This window comes from Podarcis tiliguerta, assembly GCF_965153285.1.
Source record: "Podarcis tiliguerta genome assembly, chromosome: 8".
NCBI classification, from domain to species: domain Eukaryota; kingdom Metazoa; phylum Chordata; class Lepidosauria; order Squamata; family Lacertidae; genus Podarcis; species Podarcis tiliguerta.
In genome coordinates, this window is record NC_139541.1 from 72,334,033 (window position 1) to 72,350,370 (window position 16,338).

At 44.8% G+C, this 16,338-nt stretch overlaps 1 long non-coding RNA gene across 1 annotated transcript; it reads left to right on the forward strand.

Annotated features, from left to right (window-relative positions):
• The first annotated feature begins 220 nt into the window (after positions 1–220).
• LOC310683421 lies at positions 221–890 on the forward strand. Its single transcript, XR_014514410.1, has 2 exons — positions 221–604; positions 732–890. It is a non-coding gene; the product is annotated as an uncharacterized lncRNA (long non-coding RNA).
• Positions 891–16,338: the final 15,448 nt, after the last annotated feature.

Consider the following 16,338-nt stretch of genomic DNA (forward strand, 5'->3'; position numbering starts at 1 on the left):
TAGGACCTGGGAGACCAGGGTTCAAATCCTCACATGGCCATGCCAGTGGCATAGCATGGGTTGCCAGTGCCCGGGGCTGTGTGGAGGTGTGGGTGGGTGGGAAACAGACAGAGTATGCATGCCCATTCAGCTGCCTAATGGAAATGTCTCCATCACCCAGGAAATTGTAGCCACAGAGACAGGAAAAGAAGAGTCGTTCTGTTGTCTGGAGAGGCCACTTTTTGCTTCGCATGGAGAAGCCATTTTCAATGGAGCCCGTGCAGCTGTATTGAGGCACCGCCAGGTGTTGAAATCTTATGCCCCTAACAATTTCATGCCCGGGGCAACTGGCCCTGTGCTATGCCACTGGGCAGTGAAGCTTCCTGGGTGCCTTTGGGCTGCCTCTCAGACTAACCTACCTCACAGGGTTGTTAATGGGGATTAAAACGGGGAGGGGGGAAACCACGAGCTCCTTGGAGAAAAGATTGGGAGAAATGTGCATCACAGAGAAGATGGTGAGGTGCCCCTCTGTGTTGACCCAGATGCGGAAGGGGACCAGAAGCTCAAGCCTGAGATGCCACATTCCTTACATAGAGTCCCCGATTTGCGGTTTTAGCCAAATGTGGTAAGCCTCTAAAGAGATTAGCGATGCATTTGTTTTTCTTTCTTGGGTGCTGCTGGAGAAATGGGTGTCTGCGGAAAATGTGTTTTTCCACTTGCCTGGAACAAAGTTTTTATTCTCTCTCTTGCAGGGCTCCTCCTGTGCTTAACAGGCAGTAATCCAAGAGACGAAACTTTTTCCCATCACTGCACCTGCTGAAATTCCGCACCGTACACTGTCCTGTTCCGCCCTGCTGAAATCCCCTCTCCTGCACAACTATTAAAAAGTGCAAGAGCCCTGCCCTCTGCAACATCTGACCATCCTACCCAGCAGTCAGCCAGTGTAGCTGACCAACTAGGACCAGATGGATGGGATTTGGGGGGGTAGGGGTGGGGAGGTGTAATTCTGCAATACGACATTGCCCCAATAATGGTCCATTAATGGTGGGATTATCCTGGGCTGGCCACACATCCTTCCATGATTTTAGCTGTGCTGCGATGCTTCCCCAGAGTTATTATTGTCATCTGGAGTGTCAAACTTGCATTACAGCCCAACGAAAGGACGAAAAATAAACTGGAGCACTTTTGGTATGAAAAGCTACAGAATTTCATTCTTGATGATAGCCATTATAAAAGCTTTGCCAGCTACATTTCTGCTGGTTAGGCAGGTGCAGTGATACAGGAGTCCTGTTTTAAAAGGGGGGGGGGGGAGAGGAGGATTTCTGCTTGTCTTGCAATGGTTAAATGGCAGCAATAGAGAGATTTGGAATGTGGCACAGCATAGCATTCAATGGTATGTCACGTTTAGGCTGCCAGGATTACTTTTGCATTTTTTATTATTTTTTATAAATAATTTTTATTAATTTACAACAAAAACACACAATAATTTCACATCCAATTTTTCACAAAGTCTTTCTTTTTTGGACTTCCTTCAGCTTTTCCGTAAATCATTCGTAGTCATTATTAATTTACGCATTTCTTAGGTTTGTATTGTCATTATTTGAACCTTTCTTTTTCTATTCCCTTTTAACAATACTTCTCACATTTCACAGTGCTTTTTAAAATCCCTCTAGCGTTATTTGTCCCTCACTTATACTTTCCAGATATTCCACAAATTTTCCCCAGTCCTCGGTGAACTTTTGGTCTCTTAAATATCTAATCTTCCCAGTCAATTTATCCAACTTACCAATTTATCCAACTTACCAATTTATCCAAAAGGATTACTTTTGCATTATGAGAAGAAGTTCAACAGGTGAAGCTTTTCCAGTTGTTGCTCCTCCATCGCTGGAGAGACTTTGCCTGATTGTCTGCTGGACATGAAACTGAAAACATGCAAGGGCCCCAGCAGGAAACGATATCGACAACACTTTGCTATTGTATCTGAGAAGCACAGGCTGCTAAATCCGGTGGCCAACTTTTCATTGAGTCCACCTACGTATTTTTAAATTATTGGCTTAAATTACAATTTGCAGATGGAGGAAAGTTCCTCAAAATAGACCTGTCCAACAAGAAATTTCTTCTGGCTTCTCAGCTGGAACAACCCTTTCTAAGGCTCTATTTTCTACTTCTGATTAAACAGAGAAAACTGCCTTATAAAGAATCATAGGAAAGGCGATTCACATGTTACATTGAACAAGTGCCCCTGTATACACAAATAGCTGACCTGGACATTGGTACATTTATTCACACGTAGCCTTCAGGAAGTGTACAGTCTGCATATATCTCAGCAAGTATACACTCTTTCCATTAGGGAGACTTTGCATATCAGTAGCGGGAGTAAGTCGTTATATGCCCCCTCCCATCTGACTGATTTGCCCCAGCCTCTCTGGTCTACAGGAGTGTCAACTTGGCCCCGTGACCATGGGTGCCTGGGGCCGTGGGTGCCATTCACCATGCATGGCCCTGGCACTGAAATTTGTGAGTGCCCGGCCCCTCCATGGGGAATTTTGTGGGTGCTTGGGCACCCAGGGCCCCAGGGAATTGGCACCTATGCTGGGCTGTTTCCAGCAAGTTATAAAACCACAATAAAACACCACACATTAAAAAACTTCCCTATACAGGGCTGCCTTCAGATGTCTTCTAAAAGTCAGATAGTTGTTTATTTCCTTGGCATCTGATGGGAGGGCGTTCCACAGGCAGGGGGCCACTACTGAGAAGGCCTTCTGCCTGGTTCCCTGTAACCTCAGTTAACTTCGCAGTGAGGCAAATGCAAGAAGGCCCTCAGAGCTGGACCTCACTGTCTGGGATGAAAGGTGTGGGTAGCGATGCCAGACCCTTCAAGTGCCTCCATTTTCCAGGGACGTCCCTGAATTAGAGAAGCCGTCCCAGTTTCTGATTTGATCCCAGAATGTCCCACTTTTCCTTAGGATGTCCCTGTTGTCATTGGAGAAACGTTGGAGGGTATGGAGTTTTCTGACCCCTGGGCCAGCTGAAGGAAATCCTGTATAGGGAAGTTTTTAAAAATGTTTAATGTTTTATTATGTTTTTATATATGTTGGAAGCTGCCCAGAGTGGTTGGGGCAACCCAGTAAGATGTGTGGGGTATAAACAGTAAAATTATCATTATGGAATGGGACATCACTATTTTCATTGGAGAAATGTTGGAAGGTATGAGATACTCCTTCAGGTATACAGGGCCGAAGCCATTTAGGGCCTTAAAAGTCAACACCAGCTCTTTGAATTGTGTTTGGAAACATACTGGGGGCTGATGTAGACCCTTCAGGACCAGCGGCCGCTCCCAGCCACCAATCTAGCAACTGCTTTCTCCGTTAGTTTAAGTCACCTTCAAAAGAGCAAAGTGCCACTCTTTCCTGTCTCAAGTTCATTTGCACATTGAGATAAAATTGCAAAACACAGATCAGATTTGCCTAGAATCTCCGAGTTTTGAAATCTGACAGCTGAAGCAAGCATTTGCAGAGTCATTTTTTTTGGCAAATGTTGCAAACTCACAAAGATCTAAATCTATTGATCCTTTCTTAAAAGCATGGCAGCATGAAGATCATGAATGTTGTCGCCAGTACCTATCTGAAACCTGCAGGCAGCAAGATAAACTGAAATCAAATGGGTATCTTATCACTTGCGTCACCTCAAGTTGCATGGGAAGAATCACCACTAGGCACAGAGGCAGGAAATCTGGGCAAATTTAGTTCTTCTTTTTCCCTCCCTCTTTTCGACTAAAAATAGCAATCATACGTGCTTGCGGGTTTCTTGTTTTTAAAAGAATTGTTTGTGAGGTTGACCTAAATCTCACAATTTGGGCTTTTCAGAAGTTGGCTAGACCTCCTAATTCACAGCCTAAACCTGCATCAAATTAGATTGCAAACCTGCCAACTTCATGTCTGGATAGACTTGTCTACATAGGCCTAGATATTATTTTCATAATAGCTTGCTTGTGCAGTCTTTCCCCCAAACAAATTATCAGTTAAGGGGAAGACTATATACAGTGGTACCTCGGGTTACATACACTTCAGGTTACATACGCTTCAGGTTACAGACTCTGCTAACCCAGAAATAGTGCTTCAGGTTAAGAACTTTGCTTCAGGATTAGAACAGAAATTGCGAAGCAGAGGCGCGGCAGCAGCAGGAGGCGCCATTAGCTAAAGTGGTGCTTCAGGTTAAGAACAGTTTCAGGTTAAGTACGGACCTCCGCAACGAATTAAGTACTTAACCTGAGGTACCACTGTAGTTATCAAAAAAAAAGAAGAAAGTTCTAAAGTTCGACTAAGATCCCCAGAAATTTCCAAGCAATCCACGGGTGTGTGTGTGTGTGGTTAGGATGGCTGTCCTGGTTCTGGACCTTATGTGACCTGGAGACATTAGCAGGTGATGTTGCTTTGTTTTGGGGTCATGCAAAACTTCACTCCTAATTTTGAAATTCAGAGATCTGCTGTTCAGGGTTTCCAGATCAAGATCATCCAAGACCCTGCGATCTCAAGAGCCAAACATGAAACAGAGGGGCAGCCCTTGGAGATGTCACGGGAGTGTGTCCTGGAGATGGAGGTTAATTGGGAGAGGGGAGGAGGGCAGACCTTGCAGAGTACTGTATCTATGCTGTGATTTGCTGGCAGGTGGGCAAGTGTGCCTTATCTATAGTGCCCACCTGGAGATTCAAGTCCTCCATTTGTAAGTGGTTTACATAAAATATAAAATATTTATTTGAAAATGCCAGTAACCTGCAACTTTATAAAAACAAACAGAGATGAAATGTATCAAAGCGTATGAAAAATCAGCAATTTTTTTTATTGAGTTTTATAAATACAAAAAGCAAAAAAAAGCAAAATAAAAAAATAAAAATACATAGACAAACAAAAAATAAACTGCTGTTTACACAAACAAGAATTGTACCCACCCCCGTGACTGCACAGTTCTTAGCACAAAATATGCACAACAAAATTGCATGTCTGGGGACGAGTCTTGCCTAAACAAAAACAGTTTTAGGAAGTGCTGGGGGGAAATACAGCGAAGGTGCATATCCTGATATCAATGGGTAGTGGCATTCCCATTTATTTTGGAAAGGGTGGCAAAGTGAAATTTCCAGTAAGCCACACCTTCTGAAATAATTCTTCTTCTGCCTATCCTCCTAAGAAGCCCTGCCTTTTTTACAATCTCCCACCACCAGCATTTCATAAGCCGCCCAGAGAATTTATGCCATGGGGCAGCCAGTAAATAAACAGATACATACATTTGGTCAGGGGGGGAATCTATATGCATAAATCAGTGACACCATTTCAGGATGCTCAAATCTGGTCACCCAAAACGGCCATGGCACTATACCTCTTGGTGGGTAGCTGACCTCCATTTGTTTTTGATCTGTTGAATTCACTTCTGTTTCCTTCCTTCAAACCATAGCCCAAAGCTTGTTCTCTCCTGGATCCATTTCTGAATGCCCAGCCCTCTGTGCTAGGATCACCCTGGCAAGTAACTGGCTCTGACAAACTCAAAGGAGGAGCTGGTTAGATCTTATTACATCTGTGCTTTCATTCCAGGGAACTCCTCATCCAAGGGGCTGAAACTCTCAATCTTTCCAGGACAAGCCAAGACGGCAACTTCCGGTGGCTTCCCCGCCCATCACAGAAATAGCACTTGTGTGTCATAATGGCCCCTTCTATGAATCATAATTTCTCTCCTTCTCCATGGCTGGTGCACCATTATTGAGAGCCGAGAGGAATCCTGGGATTATCTTATGCAATAAATGCCCTGTGTTTCATCGCTGGCTCCAAGAGGCATTTGGAGGTCTATTAAGAACATTCTGAAATGTTATGACACCGAAGCGCTATTTTTTGCAAGGGCTTGTGGGTTGAACCTCAGGACCTCAGAAGAGCCCTGATGCACCAGTCCAATGGCCCACTGAGTCCAGCATCCGACTCTCACTGTGGCCACCCAGAGGCCTGAGGGAAAACTTCAAGCAGCACCCGGGTGCAAGAACACTTTCTCCTCCCGTGGTTTCCAGCCACAGATTTTCAGAAGCAAAGCTGCCTCCACCTGTGGAGGCCGAGTAGAGCCATCCCAGCTAGAAGCCATCGATAGTCCTCTGCTTCGCGAGCATCCTCTGCGACTGCATCCTACAGGTTGCAGAAAACATCACTACAGTGGTACCTCGGGTTACAGACGCTTCAGGTTACAGACTCCGCTAACCCAGAAATAGTACCTTGGGTTAAGAACTTTGCTTCAGGGTGAGAACAGAAATTGCACAGCAGTGGCATGGTGGCAACAGGAGGCCCCATTAGCTAAAGTGGTACCTCAGGTTAAGAACAGTTTCAGGTTAAGAACGGACCTCCAGAATGAATTAAGTTCTTAACCTGAGGTACCACTGTATTAGGTTTCACAAAGGCCACTATCAGGGCTGGATTTAGGTATGATGAGGCCCTAAGCTACTGAAGGTAGTGGGGCCCTTTATATGTCCAGCTGTCCTTTGTCAACAGCAAATTACCGCTGTTTTTTGTGTTGAACATATGCTATATGGTAATTTATGGACCTAATAGGTATCTAAAGCCATTTGCACATAACAGTCCATGCATAATGTAGGCACCCTATATATAAAAAGGTAAAGGTACCCCTGTTCATCAGGGCCAGTCGTGACCGACTCTGGGGTTGCGCGCTCATCTTGCTCAAGAGGCCGGGAGCCGGCACTGTCCGAAGACACTTCCGGATCACGTGGCCAACGTGACTCAGCTGCATCTGGCGAGCCAGCACCAGCGCCGCACACGGAAACGCCGTTTACCTTCCCTCTATAAAGCGGTACCTATTTATCTACTTGCACTTAAGGGAGCTTTCGAACTGCTAGGTAGGCAGGAGCTGGGACCAAACAACAGGAGCTCACCCGGCCACGGGGATTCGAACCGCCGACCTTTCGATCGGCAGGTCCTAGGCTCTGTGGTTTAACCCACAGCGCCACTCGCGTCCCTCACCCTATATATAGAAATGAGCAAACCAGTGATATTTTAGAGACCAGGCTAGCAGGCGGGGCCCATTACTTATATCATAGGAGCCTACACAACACAAAACACTGTTGCTGTATGTAGGTTTTATTTTATTTGTTTTATCTTATATTCTGGAAATGTACATCCAGGTTTTTTTCCCCTTTAAATTTTTTGGGGACCCCCAAGAGAGGGGGGCCCTAAGCGGCAGCTTGTTTAGCTTATAAATAAAGATATTATTATTATTATACGTAAATCCGGCACTGTATGTGGTCTTGTCCAGGAGCTGTTGGACTCCATTTCCCCTCAGCCTCAGCTAGCATGGCCAGTGGTGAAGGATGATGGGAATTGTTGAATAGTGGGTAGACATAGCAGACAACACAGCGATTCTTCCAAAGCAGCTCTTTATTTGTAAGCTGGACAGAACTGAACAGCAAACAGCTCAGCTGGCCTGCTTTTATAGGCAGCCGGCTGTCAACAATGTAGCAACAACAACCCAGGGTTTCCCGCCTAAAATAACTGACGTGGACCTGAGTGAAAACTACATACACAATACTCCTGGTGGCCAGGGTGAGAACTTCAATACATAACAGGAATTGTAGCTCCAAATGTGTTGGAAGGCATCAATATAGAGGCATCATATTGACCAACTACCCCTGGCTTTAATGAACTCTCTTGGGGGTGTACATCATAAACTTGCTGTTCTAATTTATACTAGGTATTTTGTGGTTTTCATATTGTAATTTTATGTCACGAACTCACCCTGATGTATGTAGATGACGGTAGGTATACGAATTTAATAAGTAATAATCATGATAGAAAATCTCCCCACCCTCTCTACGCATCTACATAACATTAATTTATATCTGGTAACTTTTTTATTGTTGTGTTTTATGGTGCTAGTTTAGATTATGATATCCCAGGTTTATTGCATCTCGGCACGCTCTGAAGCGTCCCTTTGAGGAGAGAGAGACAACGAGCAAACAGAAATACACATGTTGCAAGGTTTGTGGTTTGGGGATAGGAAGATTTATGGAGCCAGAATGACTGTGAGGCTTCTTCAATAGACCCTGGCAAAGCTGGCTAGCACCTTTTTATTATATTTATTTCTTGGTTAGGGAGATTACTGGCATAATGGCTAGGAAATACCTGAAGGGTGTTTGTCTCCCTCCCTCTGATCTTAGGTGTCTAGGAGTTATTCCAGAAAACCTGCTTGTTTTCCCAACTTGTTTCCTTGGAGATTAGACGATGTTCATGATTTAATGAGCATTCGCTCAGAGTTGTTTAGGGGAGGCTAAATGTCATTGCATCAAAGCAAGTGTCCCACACTTTCCAATGTATCTTCCTGCCACTTTCATTATCACAAAAAGCCCAATCTCAGTAGTTAAGTTATACCTCTCTACAATATATTTGCACTTGTTTGTCTTTTGGGCACCTATGAAAGACCTTTCTTTTTCAACATGCGCTTTAAATGGAGGTGTGTGGGCTTTTAAAAATCCCAGTCTGTGTTCCTATTGGATTTGCAATCTTTTATTATTATTATTTTATGAAATTGTTTTTTGTTGTTAAATTGCTTTGAGGTGTTTCCTAGAAGGCAATGCATAAATGCAATGCATTAAAATGAACAGAGAGATACCTACTCAGTCCTAAGGGAGAAACAGCCTGCACTTAAAAATAAAAATAAAAATCAGAGCATGGAACACTTTCTACATATTTACCAAATAGGCTCTTTTTAATGTAGGGTTAGGACTTCCTGTGAGCAAGCAAGAGGGCCTAAGATATCAGCTCTGGAATGTCTGTTGAATGCCAAGGCACAATGCCCATACTCCACCTATCGGAACATGCAAAATAAATAGGAAGACGCTTCACTAAAATGTCTGATTTCACCTCTCAAAGTTAAATTTCAAAATTCATCCCCCAGCATTGCAAGCTTCCCAGATGGCTGTCCTCCATCAGAATCAAGATGCTGTGTGTCCCTTATTTTGGTCACCTTACCCACAGAAACTTACCTATTGTCCAACTTCATGGAGGGCAACCTTCCTTTCTAAACACAGAATGCCCTTTAGTTATTTCAACTAGACTGCAAAGCCAAGCAGAAAGGCAAGCGGCCAAGGCAGAAGGAAAGGCCCTCTGATTGTTGAAGGATATTCATTCAGCCACGCTCAGAGATGCGGCTTTCCCACCATTGCCAGGTGCCAAAATGGCACTTCCTCTGAGTTGGACTGGCGGATCACAGACAGCACTGCAGCAGGGGCCTTGTGGACATTCCAGGTGGCTGCATTTTAAAGTCACCCAGCTGCTGAATTTGGCTCTTCGCTGTCATTTCTCAACCACGTCTGACCCCTCGAATGTCAACAGAGGAGGGACATTCCATGCTGGCAAGCTAGGTCCGTCCCCCCGGGTCCTCCTTTGAAGGGATCCCTAAAAATAAATAAATATCCAAACCCTCCAGGATGTGCGATTGATGACTCACTGGAGTGGCATCAAACCCATTGCATCAGGCAAAAGCCAACGCCCAAAGTTGGGATGGTTGGGTGGCGCCATGGTGGGGAGAGGAGCAGGGCTTCATGTTCACGATGTGGTGAACGGCCAACCCCAGCTGAGAAGCATGTCACATGGCTCCATCCCTGCTGGATATCAAACTCTAGGAAGGCCGGTCAGTAATAATGCCTTCTGTGTTAAGGCCTTGCCTGGTAGCCATAGGCGAGAAGGAATCACAAACAGAATTCTATTGGGATGAGTGAGTGAGAGAGCAAGGGAGGTTTGGTCAAGTTGCTCCATACTTCCCTGTAGTAAGCATAGAAACTATGTAGGAAAGCCCCACTCTATCCAGCTAAGCATACCCTCCAACACTTCTCCTATGAAAACAGGGACGTCCGGTTCCAGAAGGCTAATTTTACTATTTATACCGCACACATCTTACTAGGTTGCCCCATCCACTCTGGGCAGCTTCCAACATATATAAAATATAATAAAACATTTAAAAAATTAAAAAAAAAACTTCCCTATACAGGATTGCCTTCAGACGGCTCGGGGGTCGGATAACTCCAAAATTTCTCCAATGAAAACAGGGACATCCTAAGGAAAAGTGGAACATTCCAGGATCAAATGATAAACCGGGATGGCTTCTCTAAATCAGGGATGGCCCTCGAAAATAGGGACACTTGGAGGGTCTGGCTTAGAAATGCAGACAGCTGCTGAAGGAGGGACAGAGCACTCCATCTACAACTCTGCCAGCCCTCAGCTGGTCAGTAATATTCCTTGTAGTCTAGTAGCTTTTGTGCACTTATTTGCAAGGCTATAATGAATGAAATAACAACAAAACAACAACAACAACAACAACAACAACTTCCATCCTACTTGTCTACTGATGAACCTAGCGGGTTGTTACCTAAGTTCTACTTGAAGAAGAAAATCCATTGAAATTCAAGGACGTAAATTGTTATTATTATTTATTTATTTGATTCGTTGAAGCCCATTAGTCATGTCCATTAATTTCAACGGGTCTACTCTGAATAATGCACAAGCCCTTGATATTGCCCACAGCAGCTGCCAGCAAAGATTTAAATCAACAGCAATAAATTATTTCGATCCTGCTTTCATACTAATGTACTCATGAGTGGTGATCATCCTATATATATTCCTGCAATGCAGAAATCTTTTGCCCAACGTCGGGCTCAAACTCATGACCCGGAGATAAAGAGCCTTGTGCTTTACCAACTGAGCTATATCTCTTGATTATTATTATTTCATTAATAGTATTTTCTGTCTAGCTTTTCTGCTGGTGACCAGCATAGGTTTAAAAAGTAGTCACAAGAAAACAATACAGATAATCAATTAACTACAAGCAGCTCTGTAAGCCAGTCTAGACGTTAACACAGAAAGAACAGTAAAATTGGGCGGCGGCACAATCTAAATTTGCAGACAAAAAGACTGCTGAAATAAAAATGCCTTTTCTAAGGGAAAAGGCTCAAAGTTCATACATTTTTCAAGGATAAAACTGGATTAGCCACCGTTTGCGTTCCAAATTAGACAAAGCCAAGCCTGCCTGCCTGATGCATGTATCTACAAAAAATTTAAATAAGTAGTTGTGCATCACTTTTTTTGCAGGGAGGAGTGTACACTCTGAACATCTTAGCTATGCACCTAAATCATCCTATCTGAGCAGCCCTCAAGACTCCGTTGTCAACTTGGATTGATGGGGAGGCATTGCTGGTATGCAGCTGGAACAGAGGTCGGTTGGCACTCGAGACAGACTCTCCAAATACAGTCGTACCTTGGTTTTCAAACACCACAAACATTTTTGAACATTTTTGGCTCCCAAACACCACAAACCCGGAAGTGAGTGTTTTGGTTTGTGAATTTTTTTGGAAGCCGAACGTCCGGCGCGGCTTCCGATTGAGTGCAGGGAGCTCCTGCAGTCAATCGGAAGCTGCGCCTTGGTTTCCGAACATTTTCGGAAGTCAAATGGACTTCTGGAATGGATTCCATTCGAGAATCAAGGTACGACTGTAACCGCCATTTGCTAGCACCCCATTGCCAAGGTGATATATAAAATGAGAGGCACAAATACAAGATGGGTGACACCTGGCTTGAGAGCACTACATGTGAAAAGGATCTAGGAGTCTTGGTTGACCACAAACTTGACATGAGCCAACAGTGTGATGCAGCAGCTAAAAAAGCCAATGCAATTCTGGGCTGCATCAATAGGAGTATAGCATCTAGATCAAGGGAAGTAATAGTGCCACTGTATTCTGCTCTGGTCAGACCTCACCTGGAGTACTGTGTCCAGTTCTGGGCACCACAGTTCAAGAAGGACACTGACAAACTGGAACGTGTCCAGAGGAGGGCAACCAAAATGGTCAAAGGCCTGGAAACGATGCCTTATGAGGAACGGCTAAGGGAGCTGGGCATGTTTAGCCTGGAGAAGAGGAGGTTAAGGGGTGATATGATAGCCATGTTCAAATATATAAAAGGATGTCACATAGAGGAGGGAGAAAGGTTGTTTTCTGCTGCTCCAGAGAAGCGGACACGGAGCAATGGATGCAAACTACAAGAAAGAAGATTCCACCTAAACATTAGGAAGAACTTCCTGACAGTAAGAGCTGTTCGACAGTGGAATTTGCTGCCAAGGAGTGTGGTGGAGTCTCCTTCTTTGGAGGTCTTTAAGCAGAGGCTTGACAACCATATGTCAGGAGTGCTCTAATGGTGTTTCCTGCTTGGCAGGGGGTTGGACTCGATGGCCCTTGTGGTCTCTTCCAACTCTATGATTCTACGTCTGAACCCTGGCTGAGCCACAAGACTTCAGGCTGATGAGTTGCCGCCTTCCCTTCTGATTCTTCTTCTGATACCCGTTGGCTACATTCACACGATACATTTTAAGAACTATTTTAAGCACACTTTAAACAGCTGTAGCTTCCTCCTGAAAATTCTGGGAGCTGTAGTTTGTTGAGGGTGCGGAGAGTAGTTTATTTATTTTTGCTTGTTTTAATATCCCAACGTGCTGTGCATAGCTCTACCTGCCTCTATATCATGCCCATACTGTCTGAACGTGACAGTATGTATGGAACATAGTTATGTAATCACTTATCCATAATAGGATTTCATGTTAGGAGAGCTCTGGAGGGAAGTTGGGTTCTCCCTGGGAAATTGCTGGCTTCCGACGCACTGTGGTCACTCTTGTCCGGCACCTCAGTTTCTTTTCTGTAAAACGGGAATAATAATACTGATAATGACTCACTTCAGACAGCTGTCATCATGAGGATGATTAACAAGTCTGGCAAAGCCTCGCAAAGCACTTCCCTGATCTTGTATGAACGATTATTAATAAACAGCTCAAGGCTAAACTTACAGCCAACACAACTGACTCACACTTTGCCATGTGGTTGTGGCAAGGCTTTTTCTTCAGGCTGGCGAATGTAACCCCACTCACACCCATTTCTCCAGCTCCTCTCAGATCGCTTGGAGTTTGCTTCTTCATCTGTGAGAGACTCCAAAAGAAACACACACATATATATCCTTGGAAGTCACACTTCAATCTGGAAGCCATGGCCTGTAATTCTGTGCCTCTGCTTACAAGGAAATTGGGTGTGTATAGTCACACACTTTTCACATGCCCAGAAGCACTGTGTTTCCTTGGATTATTTTTTAAAAATATCTTCCAGGGTTGAGCCCAGCGCTGAAGAATGATTCTGCTATGATAATTCCTCCCCAGGATCCCAGAGGTGAAGGAAAATGAGGCTCCCTTTCCCACAAGCAATTGTGTTAGGAAGAGGGAATTTCCACAGGTGCAATTCTGTTCATCTCCCCGCAGCAGTACTAAAGGGCAAGTACTGAGCTTCTATAGAAGGTAGGTAGATCTTCTGGCCATCTTGGCTCATATTTAGCCCCGTGAATGAGCATTTGCCCTCAAGACCTGCCTCCAAGGCTCACCTCTCCTATGCCAACGGGCACATCAGAGTACCTGCTATTCCACAGGAATCAAGGAATTTCTAACCCAATGAGGAAACGGCGACTTTCGGTTCCCGCCTGGCTTCAAGGACAGGATCCAGGAAGTGGAAGGCCCAGCAGGAAGAAGCACATCTGCCTCTCACTTCTTGAAAGCTCCAGCGCTGCCAACCTGAATTATGGTAGCCCCTGCAAAATAGCCCTTTCTCATACACACACCACTGCTGCAGTTTGTGGCTTTGCAGTCCAGACTAGGAAATCCACCCAATGTTATCTGACTCACCATGACTGAGGCAGATTACCTCCCTCCCTCGCACAACCAAAGAAAGGAAAGGGAGGGAAATGCCGCAATTTTAGTTGCATGTCTGAGGGAACGGCCTGTGTTTGCTCAGAGCGGTCAGCGAAATGCACTCTGCATGTGCTCAGAGGTGTTGACTGCTATTGCTACACTGTGTGCTCCGGCTACATTTGATTTAGAACTAACACCTATAAGAAGTTAGCTGCAATCCCGTGTTCCTGGGCCGAATACTCGTATGTGCTGGGGCTAAATCCCAGTGAACCTTGGCCTCCGTCCTGTTGCGTTTCTCAGCTCTGAATTTACCACCCTGTTTTCTAAATTTACCCAGATGTATGTTTTCGCTACTGGATGTCATTTGTGATTGTAATCACCTTAGGGAGGAGCTTCCCAAACTTTTCATGCTGGTGACACGCTTTTTTGATATGCATCATTTCGTGACGCAATACTTCGGTTTTACTAGCAAACTGGAGGTTAAAGAAACCCCTTTTCCAGCCCCAGGAGGAGCACATGACAGGTTTGCACAACACACCTACACACTGCAGCCGACACACTAAAGTGTCGTGACACTCAGTTTCGAAAGCTCTGCCTTAGACTGTGTGGGACTGCACAAGCTAATAAAAAACTACAAAACCAGAAAAGACAAATCATGGTAACCCTTTGAACAATCCTGAAATATTGTCAGTATAGTCAGGGGTTAAAATGTTGAACTAGGACTGGGCTCAAATCCCTGCTCCTCTGTGATCTTTGGAGAGCCACTACTGACCAGAAGAAATAGTACTCGATTAGAACCAGTGGCCTAACTCTTCATTCTTCTTCTTTGGCGATCACTCATAACTGAGAAAGATTGTCTTCCATGAACATGGTCTTAACCGTGAGTCTGTAAGTGACTGTGGATGCCAATTCTGGATCCACATGTCCTTCCACAGTGGGGACACAGGCCTAACTCTATACTACAAGGATAGGGAGCCTGTGGCTCCTCACCTGTTTTTGAACTACAACTCCCATCATCCTTGACCTCTGGCCACGTTGACTGGGGCTGCAGAGAAATGGAATCTGTTAATATCTGGAGGATCACAAGTTTCCCATCCCTGCTGTTGTTTAGTCGTGTTTAGTTTAGTCGTGTCCGACTCTTCGTGACTCCATGGACCAGAGCACACCAGGCACTCCTGACTTCCACTGCCTCCCGCAGTTTGGTCAAACTCATGCTGGTAGCTTCGAGAACACTATCCAACCATCTCATCCTCTGTCATCCCCTTCTCCTTGTGCCCTCCATCTTTCCCAACATCAGGGTCTTTTCCAGGGAGTCTTCTCTTCTCAAGAGGTGGCCAAAGTATTGGAGCCTCAGCTTCACGATCTGTCCCTCCAGTGAGCACTCAGGGCTGATTTCCTTAAGAATGGAGAGGTCTGATCTTCTTGCAGTCCATGGGACTCTCAAGAGTCTCCTCCAGCACCATAATTCAAAAGCATCAATTCTTCAGCGATCAGCCTTCTTTATGTCCAGCTCTCACTTCCATACATCACTACTGGGAAAACCATAGCTTTGACTATACGGACCTTTGTTGGCAAGGTGATGTCTCTGCTTTTTAAGATGCTGTCTAATCCCTGCTGTACAAGATAACAAAAAAACTAAAAAAACTGATGGCTGCAGAATCTCACAACGAAGCAGAAAAAAAGCAGAAAGGAAGTCATGGGTGCAAGAATGTCCCTTAAACTCAAAACCTGGGGGTTTCCTCCCATTGCAAATAGCCTCTTTGGTCAAATTCCACACTATACTACTTAAAGCACATAACATTTTCCAAAGAAACCTGGAAACTGTAGTTTAAGGGTGCTGGGAATTATAGCTGCATGACCAGGCAACTACAATTCCCAGGATTCTTGTGGGGGAAGGCATGTGCTTTAAAAGTACGGTGTGGATGTGACCTATGTCCAAGCCCTGTTTGGCCCTGAATTTCATGTGGCCATGGAGGAAATTCCCCTGATCTCTCTGCACCCAACATTCTTTTTGTGACCCTGAGCCAGGATTTCCGATACGGCTGCTGATCTTTGGAGAAAGTGCCCAACACTGGGAAGTTAAACAGGTGGAGCTTTCCTGGCTGCTAGAAACAGTGCTTAGGGAAGCTTCACCTGTTGAATTTCAGCCATCCCACCGTTGTTCAAGCCCTTATGAGAGAAACAAAACAAGGCAGCAATTCTCCCCACCCCAAACTGCCCCTGCAGCAGGATGAAGCTTCAGGTGATGGAGATCATTGAAGACAGGAATCTGAGTCTGAGTAGTGAAGGCATTACTTTTTAAAAATGTGGGCCCATGGATGAGAGATGAATTTTTGGTTTCAAAATGCCTCGGGCCAGCTCTGCTCCACAGCCTTCTTCATTCCCTGCTTTACTTTCTTCAGGAGACTTGGAGAATTCTGACAAAACATATTAAAATGTCAAGCAAAATAAAATAAGTGGAACCACCTGCATCTGGGAGGAAATCAACCCCAAGAAAGAAAGAACTTGTTGGCCTTCCAGAAGATCCCAGGCATTGGCTCATCCCCTGCCTTAAGTTATCACAGGGCAAGGAGGACCAAGGGAGAAGAACAAGGAGTTCATCTGCTC